This window comes from Spodoptera frugiperda, chromosome 18 (genome assembly GCF_023101765.2).
Source record: "Spodoptera frugiperda isolate SF20-4 chromosome 18, AGI-APGP_CSIRO_Sfru_2.0, whole genome shotgun sequence".
Taxonomy (NCBI): domain Eukaryota; kingdom Metazoa; phylum Arthropoda; class Insecta; order Lepidoptera; family Noctuidae; genus Spodoptera; species Spodoptera frugiperda.
Window position 1 is genome coordinate 10,233,521 of NC_064229.1, and position 7,106 is coordinate 10,240,626.

Here is a 7,106-nt window from a genome sequence, read left to right on the forward strand (position 1 = left end):
TAGTAGAAGACTAAAGTTTGTGAAACTGTAAGAATGTAATCAACCTGCAACAATATGTAGCTAGGTATGTAAAACTCTTTATTTATTAATTACCAGTATTTAGTTTTTATTTATTATACAGGACAGATAGTTTGTTGGCTATTTTAATATCGTATCGATGGTAAAATCCTTACTAAGAACACTTCTATTGCAGAGGAGACACGGTAACTCTTCTCTAGTACTAGATATTTGTACCAATCGTTGCCGCCTTTTAAAAGTGTATGATAGTCAAAACACATCTGAAACTACTGGTCCCAAACCTATTTGAAATGTAAATCTTTCCACGATGTAGGGGGACACTAAAATAGGATTTCTCTAAATTCTCGTGCCATCGGGAAAAACGAGATATAGAGAGTAAAGTCAGCACCTAATAAGGAGCATGGAATCCATTGATTTATTTCTGCACGGTTGGCGCGGTGGCTGGGCAACTGGCTGCCGTGCAGCGTGTCGCGGTTGCGATTCCCGTACGGAACAACTCTTTGTGTGATCCACACATTGTTGTTTCGGGTCTGTGTGTTATGTGTATGTGAACTTGAATGTTTATAACCGCACCCACGACACAGGATAAAATTAAGTGAGAGGCAACGTTATTAAAAAAGTAATCTTAAAACTCACTACATAAAGAAAATCAATTGAAAAAATTTTCCAAATTACAAATCTGTTTTTCTTAAAACTTGTTGTTAATAAGGTTTTTTATTTATTTACGTTACGAAGAAAGTGACGTAGTAAGGAATCCTGTACTCTCGACTCCGGTAATTCAATTTGGTGACAGATTCAGACGAGTCGTAATTATACCTAATTTATAATTTAAATATAAACTTAAATGTTTAGCTAATGAACACTTAAGATGTTTTTAAGACAAACTTATTTCATTTGACCTTTTTTTCTACGAGAATATTTTTTTATTTTATATGTGACGCGAATGTTCTAGGGTTTTCTTGGTATGACTGAAAAAGTAATGTACTATTACACAATATAATGAATGATAACTTTAGAGTTATTCATTTGTAGTTTAAAATATGGTACTGAACTTCTATTAAGAAATCGTTTATGAATTTTAAACTTCAACTCGATTAATTGATAAGTTTCGTTTATGATTATGGGCCCCATTTTTATGTGTTTTTTTTTAATGGAATAGGGGGCAAACGAGCAGACGGGTAACCTGATGGTAAGCGAACAGCCCTGCCAATGGACACCCGCAACACCAGAGAAAACTAGTTGAGTACCTAATCGTTGAATACTTGAGAAATAACATCTGCTGGTTTATATCCTGATATTAATTCTACCATATCATGTATTAGATTGAGAGCAAAAAATTTAAATTTTATGCGGACGAAGTCAAAGACTGAAAACTAGTACTAACATTATAATTGTATAGTACAAAACAAGTAATAGCCAACGTTTTGTAAATTCAATTAGTGAACAAAATGTATCTACAGGCTGTTTTTTTTACGAACGTGATTATTTTAATTCCTACACACTTGTAGTATACAGGGTATGGCAAAATAATATTAATTTTGTGCTCGTAGGATATCTAATCTAAAAATACTAATTGTATTTTAGTAATGAATACCATTTCTTGGAAATTCGATCGTGGAGATATCAGTAACAGTAGTTATACTATTTTCTATTACTAAGAACTTTACCTACTAATATTTACTACAGTACACTCTCTATAATTCGAAATTTGAGGTACTCTTAAAATATTTCGAATTACCGAATGTACGAAATACCAAATGGTTCGAGAACCATAACTTAGATACTGCACTGCAAATTCTTCCATTTCTCTCTGCAACTTAAAAACTATCGAGAGTTTGACGCCAATAAGTTAGAATCAACGAGTTATTTGGTTACGTCGCAATGAATTTTTCTTTCAATTACCAAGTGGACAAAAATGTATTTATTTAGTTCGAAATATAAGGAGATTTTCGAAGGACCTCGTCATGACTTCCAATTATGGAAAGTGTGTTGTGTGATGTGATCCACAGATTATTGTTTCGGATATGGGCGTCATGTGTACGTGAAATTTTATGTTTGTAACGGCAGTACCATTATTCAGGAGAAAGTCCTATTGTGGGACAAGGGTTTTTATTAATAATTATAAATAAAAAATAATATATGGAGGAAGGCCAGAGTCCAGCAGTGGACTGTTACTAAATGTCTTCTTTATAAGTGAAATTATAATACTATAAAGCATATGTTTCATATTGTTACTACATTGTGAGACGTGCAGAGACGTGAGAACACCTTATAATATTTACAAACATATTTTCTTTATTTTATAAACATGTGTGAAATTGCTATTGTTTTACAGTTCGGATACTTATGCAATCATACGTTGTATTGAATTAGTTTTACTATGATCGTAAGAGAAATAAAATAATAAATATTGTATTTTGTAAACGTTGTCCCACACTAGGATTTTCTCCTGTGTTTTGCTGTTACAAACATACAAATTCACATGCACATGGCACCCAGACCCGGAACAATAATTTTCAGATCACACAAAGAGTTACTCCGTGCGGAAACCGAACCCGCTACACATTGTATGGCTACCGGCTGCCCAGCCACCTTTTTGTAGTTACCTAAAAAATAAGTGGGGGCTCCGGGGCAGGTCTATTAGAGAACCCGATGCCCTTACAGGTGCTGAGGGTGTCCACCGGGGTTGTTTTAGGAAAGTAAAAATCCCACACTCCCAAGTCTTTAATTCCCAGTAACCTAAGGAACATTCGAAGATTTCCCCACGTTAAAAAAGATGGATACTTATTTCTTTTAATTGAAATTAATTTTGAAACGAAATATCTATACTAATATAATAAAGCTGAAGAGTTTGTTTGTTTGAACACGCTAATCTTCAGAACTACTGGACCGATTTGATTTTTTTTTTGTGTTGGATAATGCATTTATTGAGGAAGGTTATAAGAAATCACGCTATGACCAATAGGAGCCGAGCAGAGCGTGTGAAACCGCGCGGAAGTAGCTAGTTAAAAATAACAGTCCCCTTCCTACAGTCTTGTAAATAGGTGAAAATATATAGATGTGCCATAAGATTGCGACATATTTCCTTCTTCGGACGTTAGAAATAATTTAATCAAATATTTTCCATCTCGTCATTTCGACCCAATCAAATAATTATTTCGAAATGTCAAAAATAATACGTAAATCTACGTAATTTTCTATGAATTTTGTATGAGATTCTGAGTTGTGACGTCATATTTTTTATGCCAAATATTTTATTTAAATTAAGTAAAATAAAAAGCTAAGCTTAAAATTTGATCAGTTTATATGATTATTTTGATATCATTTTTTATTAAATACTTTGATAGAAACTCACGCTTTAATGGCATTAAGACAATAATGTTTATTATTACATATTTTTGGCGATATTATGAGTGAAATGCAAAACCCTTAATTAAAAAAATAGCAGATTTTTATTCTATCGTTTAGGTAGAATTTAAACATGAATTGTAGTTCCAAAGCGATTCCACATTTAAATTATTGATGATTAACATCATTATACTTTGTCATTCTTTTTAAAAATGACATAGATGCTTTTTATTCTCTTGCTTGGAAGAATTTAGCATTAATTGTAGTTCCAAAACTATTGAATATTTAAATAATTGATGGTAAACAGAATTTTATGTTCGTTCTCTTTTTAAAATATCTAGTCCACCGTCTTCGTAAAAAATGTGTTCGAAATTTAGGTAGCACGAGCAAGCGATTCTTGAACTTTTAACAATTCCTACGTAGCTTATAATTAAGTATTTATTTGAATAATTAATAAATGTCATTGGTATGTCACAATAATTATTGAGAATGAAAATTTTAACGTTTGAAATGAACGTTTTAAATATGTAACGTTTCCGTATGTCTGAGTCTTATACTTTATTCCGGTGCAAAAAATTGTCTTTTGTTGTCGTTATTTATATAATTTTGTATGTTGGAGAATATCATTTCTATATTTAAAAAATATAATATATTTAATGTGTAAATTAATATCATATACTCCTATAATTTTACTGTGCTATAATGTAACAATGAAGTACTAACTAGATATTTGTTTTATTTAAATCACGCAAATAACTTTACGTGTAGGATATTCCTAATTATATCGTCGTTAAAAACAGGTATTCTATTAACACGATCCCAATTTATAAATACGACGGTCAACGTCACTCGATTCTAAACTTGAACGGATTAAAAAAGAATTAAAATCGATTTCAATAGACGTCACGTTCGAAATACAATTTTGAACTTCACTACATTATAAAAAAAAATGTTTTAACCGATGGATATTAATTCTTAAAAAAATCTTGGTAAAATAATAATGATTTATAAAAATAAATATACGTGAATTTATATATATATTTTTTTTTTGCATAAAACACATTGACTTACCTTATATCGCAGTACGAAGAACACGGGCAGCAACTGGCGCTAAACACTCATAACTTCGGAACGCAACTTTAGCACGACGCTATAACGCGCGGGAAACTTGCCCACAACTGATCGAAAGCGCGCCAAAACTCCGCTACTTACGCACATCCCCAGCCAATCAGAGCAGCCATACGCCTCCGCGAAACATATCCAACCAATCGCGTTAAAGGGGAAATACTTAAAAACTTTAATAGGTTTTTCATGTTGACACTTTTGAAATGCTCTCAAAATTATTGGAAAAATTATCATTATCGTTAGATAATTGCGTGAATGGCTTTTCGCGTATGATGCTTTTACGTTAAATGTTTTATTTGACAATGTAGAGATAAGTTGATGAAAGGACCGACTTTTTATTAGGCCATTTTTGGGGGATGGACGCCTACTCGTGATTATAATTCTTGTAATATAACTATGCGTCAACAATTACCATAAATCATAGTCATCATTTAATTCTGATAAATTCATTCATTGTTGAGTTTTTACATGGCTAACGTAATAATAGATACAGTCGTGTGGGTGTAATAATGTGTAGATACTTGAATACTTGTATTATATTCAGTTCGTTCGTTGTTTTAACATTTTTATATATAAATGTTATTTTAGGAATAATTTTCATGTCTACATTAGCGATGTATCAAATGTATTATTTTAATTATGTTCCCTTGTTTATAAAAAAGGCTTATAGGTAAGAATTCGCAGATTTAATAATGGAATTTTACTAAAAAAATCGTGGTGGCCCGGAGGTTTAAGACGCCCGCTTCTCATGCATGAAAGTGCGGGTTTGAAACCTACCAACGACAGGGGCTAATTAAATGCGCTTTTTCCGAGTTATATGTACTTTCTAAGATTATTTAGACACCATTGACAAACGGTGGAAGAAAAAAACATTGTGAGTAAACCTGGGCTTATACTTTCTAATTATATTTATCCTCAAACCTCCGTGTGAGAAGAGGTTTCGGTCAGCAGTGGCCATTTATAGACTGATGATGATGATGTACTAAAAAAAGTTAAAGTTGAACTCAGTTAGTTCAATACCTATTGTAATTAAGTAGTACGAAACAAGACATCAATATAATCAATAGTCAAACAAACTTAAGTTTAAAAACTTAAGTACTACATCCCACACATAAAAGCCTAAAAAAAGTTTGTATACCATATATTTTTAATCTGTACCTTACCATAAGTCGCGGTTTTATTTTCGTCTTCAAAGAAAAACAGGAGTGTTTGCTGTTTCGCGTCTCAAGTTACAAAGTCAACTCAAAAAACTAATATCCTTTGAGAAAACTTAAATAAAAGCTCATACAAATGGCGTAATAATATGTTATTAAAGTCTGTAGACATTTAATGTCTTCTCCGTATACTTTGCTAACTAAATGCATCGTGTAGCTCAAGATTTCTTCCCGCCATTCTAGGGCTTCAGTGTTTTTTTTTAAGTACCGCCTCGTTGGTTTTGTTTCGGTAAATTTTGATAAATAAAAATATACTTAGTTTCTATTTTATTTTTCGGGTTTTCGAAAATAATTCACTGTATTATTATATTTTGTTTATAAGTATATTTTGTTTAATGTAAGTAGGTTCTCTATCGTATTAGGTTAAACTTGTAATGATAGATGTAAGTATAATGATAAATAAATATAAAATAATTTTGAATTGCGTAAAAATCTTTTAGTTTGTTAACATGGCCAGTGTACGAGGCTACGCATACGCTAATATAACTACTGGAAATATGAATCTCTGCCTTGCCTGCCCTTTAAAGTCTATTTGCCTTAAGATTTTATTGGTTAGGTATCTAAGTACCATTATTAATGTTACACAACCGTCACTTTATTATGCATAATAATATTTACACGATAGCGAAAATTTAACTCTACCAGAGCATAAAATATGAAATTTTACGAGAGCATAGTTTGTTCGCGTCGGTGTCCGTTTTGTAGCAAACTATTCATCACTCACGTAGCGTTGTCCGCTCAAAAGTTTGAGATAAAAACGTTCCGGTCGACAGCCATGCAAGTAACTTTGTTGGAGATTTTATTTTCCCTGGTTTTGAGCGTCATTTTGTAAGCATGACCTTCTACAATCGCTCCAACAGCGTACGTAGTGGGTAGGTACATCGGCATCGTTGGACCAAGGGCTCTAAGCTCAACTGTGAATGGTTGTGTCTAGGTTACGATCACCTTACTATAAGCGTGTTTTGCCCCTTAGATGTGCTATGCTACGTTGCTGTGGATGCGTTTGGCTTCCACCAATCATATTTAATGGTATATGTAACTTAGCACTGGTGGAAAGGGACTCAACTAAGCTGTGTTTTTTAAATGGAAAAATGCGTGCTATGGATGCGTGCTAAGGATATGGATGGGTTCCTCCCTACTGTCATAGCATAGCTATTTTGCGGTGGCGCAGCTACATATTGACATAAAAATATCAGGCATTATCAGGCTTTAGAACGACGAAAGAGACAGACCAAAACTTATTTAAAACACCATTCTATTTCTGTTCGAAGCACACAGAATCTAATTTTCTAAAAAACAAACACGGTATCCCCTAAACTACTAGAATCTAGATAAAACAACGAAACAAATACTTCAGTGTTTGCTACCTTTGTTGTAGACAAGTCAGTAGATACAGTACAC

General features: G+C 32.7%; 1 protein-coding gene across 1 annotated transcript in view; it reads right to left on the minus strand.

Annotated features, from left to right (window-relative positions):
* LOC118278153 (tachykinins) overlaps positions 1–4,573 on the minus strand; it is an 83,762-nt gene extending 79,189 nt beyond the window's left edge. The window contains exon 1 of the mRNA XM_035597241.2: positions 4,438–4,573. The gene's annotated coding sequence lies outside the window, so the exon portion shown is untranslated. The remainder of the gene's footprint in view (positions 1–4,437) is intronic.
* Between the last annotated feature and the right edge of the window lie 2,533 nt (positions 4,574–7,106).